The sequence below is a fragment of the Arachis hypogaea genome, chromosome 15 (genome assembly GCF_003086295.3).
Source record: "Arachis hypogaea cultivar Tifrunner chromosome 15, arahy.Tifrunner.gnm2.J5K5, whole genome shotgun sequence".
Lineage (NCBI taxonomy): Eukaryota > Viridiplantae > Streptophyta > Magnoliopsida > Fabales > Fabaceae > Arachis > Arachis hypogaea.
Window position 1 is genome coordinate 111,822,849 of NC_092050.1, and position 18,423 is coordinate 111,841,271.

Consider the following 18,423-nt stretch of genomic DNA (forward strand, 5'->3'; position numbering starts at 1 on the left):
AATTCTGCAAATCACAAATCTCTCAACCAAATCTTGATTCGCTTGACTAAATCAACCACTAAACTAAAATTGATCAATCCTTCAATCCCTGTGGGATCGACCTCACTCCCGTGAGTTATTATTACTTGATGTGACCCGGTGCACTTGCTGGTGAGTTTTGTGTCGGATCGTTTTCCGCACATCAAGTTTTTGGCGCCGTTGCCGGGGATTGATTAGATTGACAATGATTAAGTGAGGTGGTGATCTAGATCTAGCATTTTTATTTTCTGTTTCTCTAATCTTTGACTAACACGCTAACTGTTTGAAATTTTGCTTAAACTAAACTTCATTCTAGCAATAGACTGAAGAAGTACTGGTGGTGTTTCTTTTGTTTTGTTTGTATGTCAGGTACAGGGAGATCCATTCCTGTTTTATCTGAAACTGACCAGAGAACTCTTAGAAGGTTGAGAAGAGCTGAAAGAGGGAAAAATATTGTTGGAGAGGATGAATCTGAGGAAGAATATCACGAGATGGAAGGAGATCCATCTAATCTAGGAGGAGGGGTTAACAATAACCCACAGCAGAGGAGAGTATTGGCCTCCTATACCTTTGCAAATGCTAGACATTGTGGAAGCAGCATTCTCACCCCTAATGTCAATGCAAATAACTTTGAATTGAAGCCACAACTCATTACATTGGTCCAAAACAACTGCTCGTTTGGGGGAGGACCATTGGAAGATCCAAATCAACATCTATCTACCTTCTTAAGGATTTGTAACACTGTCAAGTCCAATGGCGTGAATCCTGAAGCTTACAAGCTTCTGCTGTTCCCGTTCTCATTAAGGGACAAGGCCGCACAATGGCTTGAAGCTTTTCCTCAAGGAAGCATCACTAGCTGGGATGACTTGGTGACTAAATTTCTAGCCAAATTCTATCCACCTCAAAGAGTCATCAGGCTGAAGACTGAGGTGCAAACATTCACGCAGTTGGATGCTGAAAATTTGTATGAAGCATGGGAGAGATACAAGGCTCTGCTGAGGAAATGTCCACCAGAAATGTTCACTGAGTGGGACAAGCTACAGAACTTCTATGAAGGACTCAGTCTAAAGGCTCAAGAATCACTTGACCACTCAGCTGGAGGATCATTGCAACTGATGAAAACAGCAGAAGAAGCTCAAAATATTATTGACATGGTGGCCAACAATCAATATTTCTTTGCTCATCAAAGAAATCGCCAACCATCACAAAGGAGAGGAGTAATGGAGCTAGAAGGGGTGGACTCAATCTTGGCTCAAAACAAGATGATGCAGCAGCAAATTCAACAACAATTTGAGCAAATGGCCAAGAGGATTGATAGCCTCCAAGTCGCAGCAGTTAACACAAGCCAACCATCATCCACATGAGGGCAAAATGAAGAAACTCAAGAAGAACAACAACAAGAGCAAGTACAGTATATGCACAACCAAGGACCAAATGAAGTGTATGGTGATACATACAATCCATCCTGGAAGAACCACCCAAACCTCAGATGGGGAGATAACCACACCCAAAACCAACAACCATGGCAGAGGAACTCAAACCAAAACAACCCAAGAAGCAACCAAAACCACAACCAGCAGCAAACTAACCAAAACACTTACAGAAAACCTCAAAACAACTACAACAACCTCATCCAGTACCAATCTAATAACCAACCCACCAACCAAAATGCCTACCATCCACCACCCACATCTCACAACCCACCACAAACATCACCTGAATCTCAAAGAATCACTAACTTGGAGACCTTGATAGACAAAATGTTGAAACACCAGGAAATGACAACCAAGAACCATGAAGCCTCCTTGAAGAGCCTAGAGAGGCAACTTGGGCAAATATCCAAACAGATTTCTGTTGAGAGACCTTCAAGCTCACTACCGAGTGACACAATCCCAAATCCTAAGGAAGAATGCAAGGCAATACAATTAAGGAGTGGAAGAACATTGATGAGCAACAATGACACTACAAAGAAGCAAGCAGAGAGCAGCAAAAGGCCAATAGAAGATGAGGAGCAAACAAAGAAAGATGAAGCCAAGGATCAAGTTGTGATGCTAAACAAGAGCACTGAGAAACTCAAAGAGAAGGATAACCAGTCACACAGTTCAAAAGAAGTGATTCAGGGACAGCAGCAAGTAGGAAAGAGTATCACACCCTCACTACCATATCCCCAGAAGTTCAACAAAGAGGCTAAGGACCAACATTTTCATAAGTTCCTTGAGATTTTCAAGAAGCTGGAGATCAATATTCCTTTGGCTGAAGCACTTGAACAAATGCCTCTGTATGCCAAGTTTTTGAAGGAACTTATCAATAAGAAAAGAAGTTGGGATGAGAAAGAAACCATACTGCTTACTGAGGAATGCAGGGCCTTGATTCAAAAAGGGCTTCCTCCGAAGCTTGAGGACCCAGGGAGCTTCTTGCTACCTTGCACCATTGGGGAATTAACCATCACTAAAGCAATGTGCGATCTAGGAGCAAGTATTAACTTAATACCATCCTCCTTGGTGAAAAAGCTACGTATAGAGGAAGTTAAACCGGTATAGATATCTCTAGAGCTAGTAGATAAGTCAACTGTATACCCCAGGGGTATGATTGAAAACCTTCTGGTTAAGGTGGACAATTTCATATACCCTGCAGATTTTGTGGTTCTAGATTCAGATGGGGATGATGGCGACTCTATTATACTGGGAAGGCCATTCTTGGCCACTACTAGAGCTATTATAGACATAGAGCAAGGAGAACTAACTCTCCGGATGCATGATAAGAGTGTCACTCTGAAGGTATTACCAGAAGCCCAGTTTAGTAATGAGAGGAGGGACTACATGGAAATTGACAAGGTAATTCACAACAACATCCCAAGGCAGAAGATTATGCAGAAGGATGAAAAAGTCCAAGGGGATATTGGAGTATTAGCCACTGAAGAGAGAGATCCCCAAGGTAAGCCTACAGCCAGAAAAGAAAGATCAACAAAAAAAGGGATGAAACGCAGAAACAAAACAAAAAGGGGTTGGAAGAACAGGAAGATTCCAACAGAGGGGCTTTCCAAAGGTGACAAAGTACAATTGATATATCAACAACTGGGAGCAAGCCAACAGACTGATGACTATTACACTGTCAGCAACATACTCTCGTTGGAACATGCTGAAATTGAACACCAGAGAACAAAGAGGAGGATCACAGTCAGGGGAAACAAGTTGAGGCACTACAATCTTCAACCACCATAAAAGAAATCTCCAATGTCAAGCTAATGACAATAAAGAAGCGCTTGTTGGGAGGCAACCCAACCTGAGGTAATTTTCTTTTCATAGCCTTTTCAATAAAAATGTTGAATAATTGGTATGCATTGCAAGGAGCTAAGTTTGGTGTTGCACACCAAAACAATTTAAGGGAGAATGAAGGATTCTAAGTTTGGTGTTCCACCAAAACCTCATTTGAAAAGCACATTCTCACCTCCTGCACAATACTAGCTCTAAGCAATCAAACAGGTTATTCACTTACTTAACTGATTTCTAGTTTTAATTTCATAACCTTTAGTAAGGAAACAAGATTTTACATATAGTCAACCTGTTGCATCAGAGGAAGTGGCAAGAAATTAAGTTTGGTGTTCCCACACCAAATCAAACCCAAAAGCCACACTCAATTCATGCATACTAACCAGTCACCTAAGGGCTTGAGAAGCAAGCAACTTTTGAGAAAGCAGGGAACTCACTACAATTTGAAGACACTATGCATCATAACTCAAAAGGGCACAACAGAAGGAAGAACAAAGGAACTGCAAACCAATAGGTGGTATCTACACTTAACTCTTACTGTTGAAAAATGCTTTGACTTGTGTCTTGCTAAAGTGTTCATCTAGTACAAGTAGAATCACTCTTAAAATAAGTAAGCTAGCCTATGTGTGTGCTTGCGTGTTTACTTTCACTGAACAAAAAGCATGCTTTGTCCCCTGCATCTTTAATTCAATAAAAGAAATGTTTGAATGTGAAGTAAGATAGTTCTCTGTTAGATAGAAGTACAATAAAAGTAAGTGGTGGTATGAATGTGTGATTGCATAATAGCTCACTTTTAATGAATAAGAGAACTAGAATGTCTCCTCTTAAGTAGAAAGTGGCCTACTGTCTATGAATCTCAATCAAATAAAAAATCCTTGGTTAAAAAGAAAAACAAAAAAAAAAAGAAAAAGAGAGGAAAGAAAAAGCCAAAAATGGCAACAGAACAAAAGAAAAACAAAAAGAAACAAAGCTAGACACCAATAGCTTGAACCTTAGAATATATGCCTGTGGTGTCTTTGTACTAGGATCTGCTTGGATTATTAAGCTCTTTGGAGTGCATCAACACTTGGTGACTTGGGTTAACTAACCCGGGATCATCAGCTGAAAGTCCACTATCAAGGGCAACCTAACTACAAGGCATTTAGTAACCCAAAGAGGTGTTGGGCATCAATGTTTTAAGAAGGAATGTGAGCCAAGTGTCTATAGTGAATAATGTGTCAAGTATAAAGAAATCAATGAACTTGTTACACATGACACTCAAATAAAGCTTATGAACAAAATAATAGCCAAGGATAAAGGAATAATGAGAGGTCATAGCAGTGTGTTGCTTGATGCTTGAAGAAGACTTTCTAGGCCTAAGAGTCAATAAGAAGTGAGTGTTTACATATCCACATAAAACCCCATGAACTACCAATAATACTCTGCTAGCATGAACATCATCTTCCATTTCATTCTTTCTTCTCAATAATTCATTTCTTGCTTGGGGACAAGCAAGCTTTAAGTTTGGTGTTGTGATGACAAGTCATCTTAGCCTAGTTTCACTAGCCTTTTTCTTTTGTTTTCAATTGATTTATGCACTTTCTTGAGCCACAAGCAAGCCAATTGGGTAGATTTTCATGCTTCCTTTGATTTAATCAACCATAGATGAATTAATGCAATTTCATGAGGATTTATGCTATAATTGCCACATATTATGAAAGAATGACAAACTCATGATTTTGAGCATAGCTTTGATGTGTTTGGTTGATTAATGATAGGTGAAGAAAGCTTGGAGAAAGGTTGATGCAAGAAGGAATGGCTAGGAGGAAGAGAGGACAAAAAGTTTGAGCAAAAGTTTGCCTCAAACTTTAGCTCAAACTTTTGGAATAAGTGAAAACGAACCAGGGAGCAAAAATCTTGACCAAAAGTTTGCCTCAAACTTTTGCACAAACTTTTGGGCAAAAAGCTTGAGCAAAAGTTTGCCTCAAACATTTTGGCAAACTTTTGGGAGAAAAGCTTGAGCCAACATTTGCCTCAAACTTTTTGGCAAATGTTGGCATCACAAATCAACACCCTGGAGAGCAAAAGTTTGCGCCAACGTTTGCCTCAAACTTTTTGGCAAACGTTGGCGCCATGAACAACACACCCTGGAGAGCAAAAGTTTGCGCCAACGTTTGGCTCAAACTTTTTGGCAAACGTTGGCGCCATGAGTGTGCAAGGAGGAGCCAATGTTTGAGCAAAAGTTTGACCCCAAACTTTGGCTCAAACGTTGGTAGCAGCAACGATGGGGTGGCTGATATGAAAAGTTTGAGTAAAAGTTTGCCTCAAACTTTTACTCAAACTTTTACTCAAGCTTACATGATTCCAAACCCGGTTCACTTCAGTTCTTCTCCAAACTCCAAGAGCAATCAACCAAGGCCTCTATCAACCCAATTCCATCAAGAGCAAAGGCCCAATTGAAGGCTTGAAGATCATTTGAAGAAAGTGTATAAATAGCATAGGATTTAAGTTTTTCGGGAGCTTTTCTTTTCGGTTTGGATTGAGTGCACTTAGTAGAGAGCTCAACTTTACATTTAGCATTGTTATTTTAATTCAAGAGAATTCGGGGAGGAGAATTGATCTCTCTTCTTCCTTGTTCTTGCTTGAATACTCTTTACTTTTCTTGCTTCGGATCTTGGGTGGAGAATTGAAGAAATTCTATTTCAATCTCACCTTGGGATCTTGTTTAATTTTACTGCACAATTGAATTTCAATTTCTGATAATTGCTTCTTCTTCTACTTTCTCTGCAATTTACATTTCCTTTGCAATTGCTCTTGTTGGATCAAGGAAGGCATTGAGATCTAGACTTGGTTATCTAGTCTCTTGAGTCCTGAGATCTGGATTCCCATTTTCGATTATCTGTTTAATGCTTTTCAAGCCCATTTACAATTCCGTTTTAGATCTGATTCAATTCAAGTTATCTTCTTCTCTTCTGTTTGTTGAATTTTACTTTTCCTTGTTTAATTTTTGCAAATCCAATTCCCAATTCCCTTTACAATTCAAGCCATTTACATTTTTTGCACTTTAAGATTCTGCAATTTACATTTCTTGCGTTCTAAGTTTCGGCCATTTAATTTCTTGCTCTTTAAGATTCAGCACTTTGAATTTCAGTTCTCTTTAATTTCATGCAAATTGCCCATTCCCTTTACTTTCCATGCAATTTAAATTCTGCAAATCACAAATCTCTCAACCAAATCTTGATTCGCTTGACTAAATCAACCACTAAACTAAAATTGATCAATCCTTCAATCCCTGTAGGATCGACCTCACTCCCGTGAGTTATTATTACTTGATGCGACCCGGTGCACTTGCTGGTGAGTTTTGTGTCGGATCGTTTTCCGCACATCAGCTCCAACTGACGCTTTTCTCCATGGATTGTGCAGATGGACTTGTCTATCATCCCGTGTAATTGTTTTCTGTTTCCCTTCCTCGGTGGCCAGCCTGAAAGAAAAGGAAAAGAAGAAAAGTAACCCAGAAATAAAGATAAGAAAATAAATAAAGTCTGGGTGGGTTAATGCCAAATAATGAGGGTCTCAATTATAAGGTAGCTACAACATGCAAGTGATAAAACAATAGAAGCAAACGGCATATCAATAGTGCAGAATTGCAACAAAGTGGAAGAGATAATGGGTAAGGAAAGACAATATAAATTCATATCAATGCACACGGAATATAACTATCATAAAATATTAGCATTGACTTAAATAATATTACCCAACAGTGGAAAACAAGTCATTAAGCACCAAAATAATACCAGAAAAGATGTAACAGTTGAATAAGAAAATTTAACACCAATGAAAAAAAAAATAAATTTAGAAAAAAATAAAAATATGCACAAAATTAAAATGCAATGAATGAAAGTATGCAAATAAATTAAGTAAAATAGAATGAAAGTGAAGAAGGATGGAAAGTTAAATAAACGAAGAAAAAGAAAGTAAGAAAGGAGGAAGAAAGGGAGAAGAAAGAATTAGGATTGGGGAAGAAAAGATAAGATAGTTGGCGCTGATCTAGTAAAACTGTGTGTCGCATGTGACGCGGACGCGTGGTGGACGCGGTCGCGTGGTGTGCGATGTTTTTCAAGTGATGCGGATCGCGTGACTTGATTCGTGCTAGTGGCACGGGTGCAACCGTGCGTTCGTGCAACTTTCTGTTTTATATTCATTTTGCCAAAATTCAGGGTGACGCGTTCGCGTGGTTGACGCGATCGTGTGAATGGCCTTTTTTTCGAAAACGATGCGGACGTGTGAGGCACGCGTTCGCGTGATATGGCTTGTGCTTCTAGCATCATTTCAGCCCAGCTCCATCATAACTCTCTGCCATACACCTCTTTACGTTGATTTTACAGGGCCACGCGTTCGCGTGGGTTACGCGGACGCGTGGGAGGCTATTTTTAAGAAAGTCGCGGACGCGTCAGCGACACGGTCCTGTGGGCACATTTGTGCCTGAGGCATGCCTCCAGCCACGCTTTCGCGTGACTTTCTGTTCAATTCTCTTTTCTTCCGAATGCACCTATGACGTGGACGCGTCAGCGTGCTTTTTTTTGTGAATGCAGTATGCAGATGAATATGCAGAAATTATGAATGAATACTAATAACAATAAAATAAAATAAAACTAATAACAAAAAGGAAAGACTATACCATGGTGGGTTGTTTCCCACCTAGCACTTTTAGTTAAAGTCCTTAAGTTAGACATTTGGTGAGTTCCTTGTCATGGTGGCTTGTGCTTGTACTGATCCTTGAATTCCCACCAATGTTTGTAATTCCAATGGCCTCCGGAATCCCAAACTAGGCACATAAAGCCTTCAAGCAAGTTAAAGCAAGTGACAAGGCCCTAGGAGTATTGATTGGTAGAATGAGTTCCGGGGTCCCAAACCTTGCTTTTGCACCCGTCTTCTTGTTGATCATCATTTTTCCACTTGGGTGGTGAACAGTCGGAATTCTCACTGAGACATCCAAACAGCTTCCTAGACCCATACAATTTAGTACTCTTCCAACCATGATACTTCAGACGTGAGCTTCCTACCACAATGAACCTAGGATTGTGTTGCCAATCACTAACCATCTCCCTCTTACTCTTATAGCCACAAAGAGCTCTAAGTTGCCCATCCGTCTCAAGCAAAGCATATTCAAGTGAGCTAATTAAGCTTAGAGATGAGAGATTTACCCACTTGAATGAAGGGATGGATGGTGATGGCTTTGGGGGAGAGGTCTCCAACAACCTTGGCAAGGTGATATCCAGCTCCATTCCCTTGAGTTCTTCCTTGACAACCTCCACCTCTTTGCAAGCTTCTTCAAGTTCAACCTCTTCCTCTTGGTAGCTTTCTTTCAATTCAATCTCTTCTTCATTACTCACCAAGGGCATGGGAGGTTGTGCTTTTTCTTCTTTAATCTCCATCTCTTGATCAACCTCTTCAAAGTCTTTAGCCATGATATGCCTTAGAGGTTGTACACCCTCTTCAACATCAAATTCAGACGTCTTGGAAGGAGGTTCTATGACTGGACTTTTCCATGGAGGTCCAGCATCTCCTAAGTCTTCAACCACTTTTTTCTCTTTAATAATTACTGCTTTGTCCAGTTGTTTTAGTATAAAATTGTACTCATCCTTGATGATTTTCTTTCCATGATAACTCCTTTCAACTACTCCTTCATCTTCGAGGGTATCTCCTATCTCCATATTTTGGGCTTCCTCTTGCTCTAAGACAAAATCAGACTCCTTCTTGATGTCTTCCTTCACTAATTCTTCAACTACTTCTTCGACTTCAAGGGTCTCTACTACCTCCACCTGTAGGGCCTCCTCTAGCTTTTTATAAAGTATAAATTCACGAAGATGATTCCTTCTTTCTTGTTCCATATCAATATCATAACTAGGATCATCTTGCCCTTGGATTGATGGATGTGGGCGCTCTTCCATGGAGGGTGGTGATGGGATGAAAAGATTATTATGTGGTTGAAAAGGAAGCGCACTGAAGCTTGAGGGTTGAATATTTGAGGTAGAGGGTTGGTCCATGCAGGATATAAGATTTTAGAGTGTAGAGGTGAGACCAATGATATTAGAGATGAGTGTGTTGTTATCCAATGGAGGTTGGGGTGGATAGGAGGGTTCATTTGTTGGGAGAAAGGGCTCATAATACGGAGGTGGTTCTTCTTGATAAGGATATGGAGATGGTGAATATTGAGGTGGTGGTTCTGGGTGTGGTTCATGTGGTGGTTGGTGTGGTGGATGTGGGTTAGGGTCACATAAGGGTGTTTGGTGGTAAGGTGCTTGTGAGTATGGTGGTTCAAAGGTATGTTGGGGAGGTGGTTCATAAGCATATGGTGGGGCTTGTTGGTAACTACAAGGGGGTCCACCATATTCATCATCTTAGTACGCTCCCTGGAATGGCTCTTGACCATAGTAATTTGGTGGAGGTGGTTTATCACGAAAGGGTCCACCATAACTATTGTCTTGGTATGCATCACATAATGGTTGTTGGTTATAGCGCATTGGAGGGGGTTGTTGCCAAGAGGGTTGATCAAATCCTTGTGGCTCCTCCCATCTTTGATTCTTCCAACCTTGATGCCTATTTTCATTATAGTTTCCATTCCTTACAACAATATTGGAACCAAACTTGAAACCAAAGGGGTGAGAATTCATAGTAACAATTAAAGACAAAAATTAATAAAAATTAATAAAAATAAACTCCTAAAACTAGAAACACTGACAACAATATAAGATAAAGATTTGAAAAATATTTAAATTTTGAAAAGGGTTGATTTTTAAAATTTTAAATTTAAATTTTGAAATTTGAATTTTGAGTTTTGGAATTTAAATATTGAAATTTGAAATTTGATTTTGAAATAAGATAAGATAAGATTTTGAAAAAGATATGATTTTTGAAATATATTTGAATTTTGAAATTTAAAACTAAGATAAGATAAGATAAAAATTTTAAAATAAAAATCTGAATTTTTTTTGTAATTTTCGATAAAATCAATTAAAATAAAGAGAAAATATATTTTTGAATTTAATGAGGAAAGAGAAAAATAATAAAATGACACCAAACTTAAAATTTTTAGATCAAAACAAAAAAAACAACCAAGAACAACTTGAAGGTCAAGATGAACACCAAGAACAACTTGAAGATCAAGAAAGAACAAGGAACATTATTTTCAAAAATTTTAATAACTAAATAAAAACCAATAACCTCTTAATTTACGAAAAAGCAAAAATAAAAACAAAAATAAAAAAATAAACAAGCAAAAAGCAAATATTTACAATAACCAATAATAAGGCACACGTTTGCAATTCCTCGGCAACGGCACCATTTTGAACGATCGGATTTCTGCCAGTAAAGAATTTTGTAAAAATAGTCGCGTTGCAAGTATAGTTTTCTAAACCAACAGAGAATCCTTTTGTACAAAAGTTTGGTTGTCACAAGTAACAAAACCCAATAAAATTATAACCGAAGTATTTAAACCTCGGGTCGTCTTCCCAAGGAATTGCAGGGAAGTATGATTTATTATTGGTTATGGAAAAAGGTATGTTTTTGGGTTTTTGAAATAAGGAACAAGTAATTTAAATGGCAAGAAAAATAAATTAATAATTAGAAAAATCTCTTGCAAGGTATAAGAACTGGAAATCCTATCCCAGTTATCCTTATCAGGTGTGATGAGAATTGTTATTGCTCCCACTTAGTTAACCCTTACTAAATAAAGGAAAGTCAAGTGGACCAATCAATTTGATCCTCAAGTCCTAGTCAACTCCTGTGGAAAGACTAGCTCTAAAGCGATCCAAATCAATCAGCAATTCCCAATTTTCAATCAACTGCTGAGTCTGATAACTCAAGTGTTACCAATTACTTAACCAAAGCAAAAGGAAATAAATCCTAAATTAAATTGAAAGCATTATAAATAGAATAGAACATTCATAAATCTGAAATACCTCAAATTATATTAAATAGAATATTCAAATCTTAACATGAAGAGATTCATAAGCCAAATTAAAAAGATAAATAACAATTATAGAAATAGAATAAATAAAAGTAGAAAATAAATTAAAGGAACATTGAACCTGTGATTGAAGAGAAGTAGCCTAATCATAATAGAAATCCTAAATCCTAATCCTAATCCTAAGAGAGAGGAGAGAGCCTCTCTCTCTAAAAACTACATCTAAAACCTAAAGTTCTCTATTCTGAATGTTGTATTATGTTGTTCTCCTCTTTCTTTCTTGATTCCCCATTCTCTGGCTTATATTATGTGTTTCTGGCTTGGATTTAGGCCGAGAAGGGGCCCAGATGTAACACCCTACCATACAGAGTCTTATGCTTAAGTCATAATTCAGAGATGGCAAGGTATTACGACCTCTAAAACAAAAATTTAGTACGTATAGTAGTATGAATAATTGATTATAACTAGGAGCCTTTGTAGAAAAGGGGGTAAACAAAAACCGTAACTCGAACGCGCAACACTCCGATCGATAACGTAACGAGCAAAGGATAAGCTACCGCAAGATCATATATATATATATATATATATATATATATATATATATAAAGAGTATCAAAAACGGGAATATCAAGACTCAAAATCCGGTTGCGAAGATAACCGGTCCGAGCATAGCAATATATACATATAATAAAATAAGGAAACCCCAAAGGAAACCCAAAGGGACACAAATACAGAAATCTATTCTCCAAAATCCCCTCTAGAAGGAGTCATCACAGTTTGTATTATTTAATGGAGATAAAAGTATCTAAACAAGATATATAAACCAAGACGGAGTCCCAAGAACAAAGGATCTTCGCTAATCCAGAAGTCTCCAGCATGCCTTAACGAGAAGCCTCGCGTCCTGCATCTGAAAACCACAAAATCCGCATGGGTGAGAACCAGAGGTCCCCAGCACGGTAACAGCTTCCACATATATAATACATAATAATAGAAGAAAGCCGAAGGCAATCCTAAAACTTCCTCCAGATAATATCAAAGCTTATAAACAAGCTAAACCATAAGTGGCAACTGACTAAAGATCCTTCAGTCTAACTAATACTTCCCTTTTCCAATTCCTTCAGACCTCCCAACCACCAGCAGGAGTATAATAGAGCAAACACAGTCATATCAGACAAAAGATTTACAAATAGGAACAGATAAGACATTTAGACAATTAGCAAGTAATATGCAGTCAAATAGGCAATCTCAAACAATTCATGTAGTATGCTTATGATGCATGCCTATCCCTAGTGGCTGATGATATCATCTGTCGGTTATAGAGCCAACCCGACAAGTCCTGGTAGCTAACCATTGGACTGTCCCTCTGTCGCGCATCCCCAACTCAAGTTATACTCATCATAAACTTGATCAAAATCATGATCCATATCCATCACCCTCACTGGTGAATATTTACGGGGGCGAGCTCATCCGGGCCTTTTACAGTGCCCGGCCACACTTACGACATAGGATCAAAAGAGCTTCGAGTCTCAACCTGGAGCACGTGGTGGCTAGCCACTGCTTCCTCCCAGGGAAACCCTCATCTCCGATGGTGGAAGTGCAAATATTCACAATTCATTCAACAGCATATATGCAATTATAGTTAGCCATAATCATGGCTCCGCCGTAACACGGCAATAATCTAGCCATCCGGCTCACGGTTAAATCCATAACCAGCCAATCCATTAACAATTACGGCCCTTCGGCCCATGGCACAACAAGCACTTCCACCGCCATCCTCCGTATCTTACATAATCATCTTTGATCCTCAATGATCATTCATTTTTCCCCTTGCTTCACTCGCAAGTTACCACATTCACTAGCCCTTTTTCTCATGCTAGGCATATCATAATGATTCAAGACATAAGTGGTGAGATCGGAGGCTTAGAAGTATGAAATTTGGCTTTTAAAACTCAAAAATCAACTTTGGGATGAAAATAGGGCCACGCGTACGCGCACTCCACGCGCACGCATGGATGGCCTTAAAACTCATCGACGCGCAAGCGTCAGCCACACGTACGCGTGGGTGCTCTTTCGCCCCAGGCACAAAACTGGCACAACTCTGGCATAACTCTCGGGAAAATGGCTGGGCATTTGGTGCAGCGCATCGACGCGCTTGCGAACACAACGCGCACGCGTGGATGGTGCTTTCTCGAAGAACGGCACGTACGCGCCAAGTGCGCCTACGCGCGGGGGGTCATTCTGCTAAAAATTTTCTAAGTTAAAAGCTGCAGAATTCACAGATTCAACCCCAATCTTCCGACAGACATAACTTTCTCATTTTAAATAATTTTTCACTCGTTCTTTGAACGGCATGGACATCCCGGATTCATTTCATTTCTAAACAGATTTGGCACAAATCAGAGATCCGTAGTCCAAGTTATGTCCCGTCAAAGTATGCCCAAAAACCATATTTTCATACAAAACCATAAAGTGCCATTTTCAAAACAAGCCACCTTCGACTCTTTTCAAAATCAATCAAAACATGCCAATTTCATTCCTTCTCTTTGAAATCAATCAAAATGTACTAAAATCAACATCAAGCCATCCTCAACTCACACATTGACATTTTACCAAATTTCCCAAAATCACCATCCAACCCTTTTAACACTTCTCAATCAAATGGCTAAAATATCATGTCATACATCCTCCATCACCCCAATTTCCAATAATACCATTTCCAATTAACCATCATTATACATAATCAACATCATACCCACCATCAACATGGTATCACCCATCAATTCAACCTCAATCATCCATCAAGCATATATCACAACATGCATTTCTCATATATCACACAATCAAGGCATCAATATTTATAATCACATATATGATCACATCATATATCTCAACCATTCAACAACATCAACAATCCAATGCCTATCTTAGGGCCTCTAGCCTAAGTATTTTCTACCACATTATATATTAGATACGGGAAACCGAAACCATACCTTAGCCGATTTCCCACGCTAAACCGGAGCACTTCCAAACCACTTGTCCACAAGCTCTCAAGGTATCAACACCTCCAAGAACAGATTTTATCACCCAAAACCCTTTTCCAAGCTTTCCAAAATCACCAATCAAGCTCCAAAATTCACATATACACAACCTAAGCCACAATCATCATATCCATACACAACATCTCAATACCCAAACATCATAGAACAACAAATTACACTAGGGTTGAGAATCTTACCACACCCAAGGTCCAAGGAGACAAGATTAACCTTCTCCTTCAAGAGAGTTGCGTCCTATAACATCAAAGAACCCAAAATCTCAACATTTCATCCATGAAACTCGAAAACAAGGGCTGGAATTTCGAAGAGCAAAACGTGGATTACCTCAAGATTTATTGCATGGGTTTTGTAGAGCTCTCCGCGGTGAACGCATGACCAGAAACGGTGCGGCGATCGGAGCTCTAGATCAAAAGTTATGGTGGTTTGAAGATCAACCAAGGGAGAGAACTTGAGAGAGTGTTCTTCCCTTCCTCTCCACCATTTCAGCGTGTGTTTGTGTGTTGTGAGGATAGAGAGTGCTGAAAACTAGGGTTTTGGTTTAGTTTAGTTGGGCCAAGGGCCCATTTTGGGTCTGATTGGACCGGTTTGGCCCATTCGGTCCAATCTTGGTCCGTTTTCTATAAAATTGGTACCGAAATTCTCGTCTCAATCTCCTCTATCATATTAAGCCATAAAAATAACATTTTTGGCTTTCCTAGAATAAATTATCATTTATGGGTTAATTAGCCATTAATTAACTGGGTCTTACACAAGAAATCGCTGAGGGCATTTTCTGTAGATTTTTGTACGTGGCGTCCGTCACGCGTGCGTGTGGGTCACGCGTTCGCGTGGTTTGGAGTTTTTTCCTTGTCACGCATACACGTCGGTCACGTGTACACATCATTTGCGTTCTGCTCAAGGTACGCATCCGCATCGTCCACGCGTACGCGTCGCTGCCATTTTGCACTAGGCACGCGTCCGCGTTGTCCATGCGTTCGCGTCACTGCCTTTTCTTCAAAACTCCATTTTTGTGCTTTCCTTCCATTTTTGTATGTTTCCTTTCCATCCTCTAAGCCATTCCTGCCCTAGGAAGCCTGAAAATACTTAACACACAAATCACGGCATCGAATGGTATTAAAGGATAATTAAATTTAATATTTTTAAAGCATAGGAAACATGTTTTCACATATATCATAAAATAAGGAAGGAATAGTAAAATCATGCAATTTACATGAATAATTAGGTGAAGGATTGATAAAAACACTCAATTGACCACAAAATACATCATAAAATAGGGGTTTATAACCCACCTTAATTATTGTTGAAGCCTTGCTGAGGCTTCTGTTGATCTCTCCATGAAAGGTTAGGATGATTTCTCCATGAGAATTTATAGGTGTTTCCATAGGGTTCTCCCATGTATTTCACCTCTTCCATTGTGGGTTGATCTGGATCATAAGCATCTCCATCATAGGGGGGTGTCTTGAGTGCTGCCAGTTGCAGCTTGCATTCCAGTCAAATGCTGAGAGATCACGTTGACCTGTTGGGTCAAGATCTTGTTCTGAGCCAATATGGCATTCAGAGTGTCAACCTTCAGGACTCCTTTCTTTTGAGCCACCCCATTGTTCACAGAGTTTCTCTCAGAAGTGTACATGAATTGGTTGTTTGCAACCATTTCAATGAGTTCCTGTGTCTATTCAGGCATTTTCTTCAAGTGGAGTGATGGCCAAAGATTTATACCGGTCTAAAAATTCACAAATTGACCTCGTTAATAGTATAGTCCAAACCAATAATCAATCCTCGAATCAAATTTTAAGGAATTGGTTGCACAAAGTTCAACTCCAATAAAAGTAACCAAAGTATTCAAACCTCGGGTCGTCTCACAAGGAATGGGCAAACATATGCATCAACATTGGTTAGAATTCTGGGGTTGCAAATCATGAGCAAGAAATTAAACTAAGAGACTTGTCAAGCAAGAAATCTTAAAGTGCAAGAAACTAAATCAAGCAACCAAAGCAAGGTATGAGCAATTTCAAGCTAATAAGAGAACATCCAATATAACTCTACTCAAAAACTAAACAAGTAACTATAACTGGAATCAAACAATGGAAATTTTTACGTTTCAAATATGAATAATAAAAGCAACTCTTGGTTAGGCATAGGAATTGGGATCACTATCCTTGTCTAATAACCATATGTTGACAATTATGAGGAACCAAACTCATTAAGTTTACTTCTATACTTGAAGTATATTAAATGGCTTGATCAACATCAATCCATAAGGCCCAACCTAGCTACCAATTAACTTAGTAGTAGGCTAGTGTCAATGGTTATCAAATTGACCACTAAGGATTCTCAAATCACCAAATCCATTAGACCCAATGACTCAAGTTTACCCAATTCCCTTAGCCTAGGCCAAGAGTAAAGAAAACTACTCCATAATCAAGGGAAACATTTCATCAAACACATGGTAAGCATTACTAAGATATATTCAAAATGCAATTAAATTGAATTTAAAAGGTACCCACTAACAATTATCAATGGAAAATCACTCAAATAACACCATCCATCATGGAAATCATCAATGTAACATTAACAATTCAAGATCTACAAGATTCACAAAATGGGTAGAAAATAGGAAATAACAAGAAAACATGAATCTAACACAAGATCTAAACAAAATTATACTAAAGAATTCAAATTAAGTAATCAAAACTATAAATCAACAAAATCCAATTCAGAATTCAACAATGGGAGATCAAAATCAAACTAGATCTAGAGAGGAACAAGGGTGTCTCTCTCTAGAAGAACAAAAACTATAAACTAGCTAAAATTGTGTCTAAGTGTGTAATGGATGATCCCCCCTTTCCCCCTAGAGTCCTTGGGTCTTTCCCATGCAGAACCAGCTTGAATTTGGGCCTGTTGAGCCTCAGAAATCGCCAGGAACGATTTCTTTAATGAGGTCACGTGCATCTCGTCACGTGTACGCGTTATGCACGGGTGCGCGTCGCCTGAATTTTTCGATCCACGCGTACGCGGCAAGCACGCATGCGCATCAATAGAGATTTTGCCAATCCACACAGATGCGTCACTTTTCGCGCGTCATGTCTAGCTCCTTGCACCTACGCATGCATGTGGAGTGCGCGTGCGCATCGAAGCTGCTTTCCCAAACTCCAATTCTTCATGTTCCTTCCACTTGTGCATGCTTCCTTTCTCTCTTCTAGGCCATTCTTGCCCTATAGATTATGAAATCACTCAACAAACATATCACGACATCGAATGGTAGTAAAAAGAGGATCAAAATATGGCAATTTTAAGGCAAAAGAAGCATGTTTTCCATCATGAGGCAATATTAGAAAGAGAACACAAAACCATGCTATTTTATTGTATAAATATGGGAAAAGGTGATAAAATCCCTCAAAATAAGCACAAGATAAACCACAAAATTAGGGTTTATCATGGAGTGATCTACCAGCAGAATGATCCAAAGACATCTTGGACATCTCAGATAGACCATCATAGAAAATACCTAGGATAGTCCATTCTGAGAGCATGTCAGGAGGACATCTCCTTATCAGTTGCTTGTATCTTTCCCAAGCTTCATAGAGGGATTCACCCTCTTTTTGTCTGAAGGTTTGAACTTCCACCCTGAGTTTGCTCATCTTTTGAGGTGGAAAGAACTTGGCCAAGAAAGCATTGACCAACTTTTTCTAAGAGTCTAGGCTCTCTTTGGGTTGAGAATCCAACCACAACCTAGCTCTATCTCTAACAGCAAAAGGGAAAAGCATAAGCTTGTAGACCTCAGGATCCATTTCATTGGTCTTAACAGATTTGCAAGAATTCAGATAGAAATTGATGTGGATCTTCCAGTGGAAGTCCATGAAATTTGCAATTCTGTTGCATTAGAGAGACTAACTGAGGCTTAAGCTCAAAGTTATTTGCTCTAATGGCAGGTATGGAGATACTTCTTCCATAGAAGTTAGAAGTGGGTGCAGTGAAGTTACCAAGAACCTTCCTTGCATTTCCTCCATTATTCTGATCGGCTGCCATATTTGTATTTTTAGTTTCTTGTTCGAAAAGTTCTATGAGGTCTCCTCCGGAGTGTTGTGCTTTAACTTGTTGTAAATGCTTCCTTAGGGTCCTCTCAGGTTCAGGATCA

General features: G+C 39.1%; 1 non-coding gene across 1 annotated transcript; it reads left to right on the plus strand.

Moving 5' to 3' along the window:
* The first annotated feature begins 17,816 nt into the window (after positions 1-17,816).
* LOC112753410 (small nucleolar RNA R71) lies at positions 17,817-17,920 on the plus strand. The gene has a single exon (XR_003177798.1). It is a non-coding gene; the product is annotated as a small nucleolar RNA R71 (small nucleolar RNA).
* Positions 17,921-18,423: the final 503 nt, after the last annotated feature.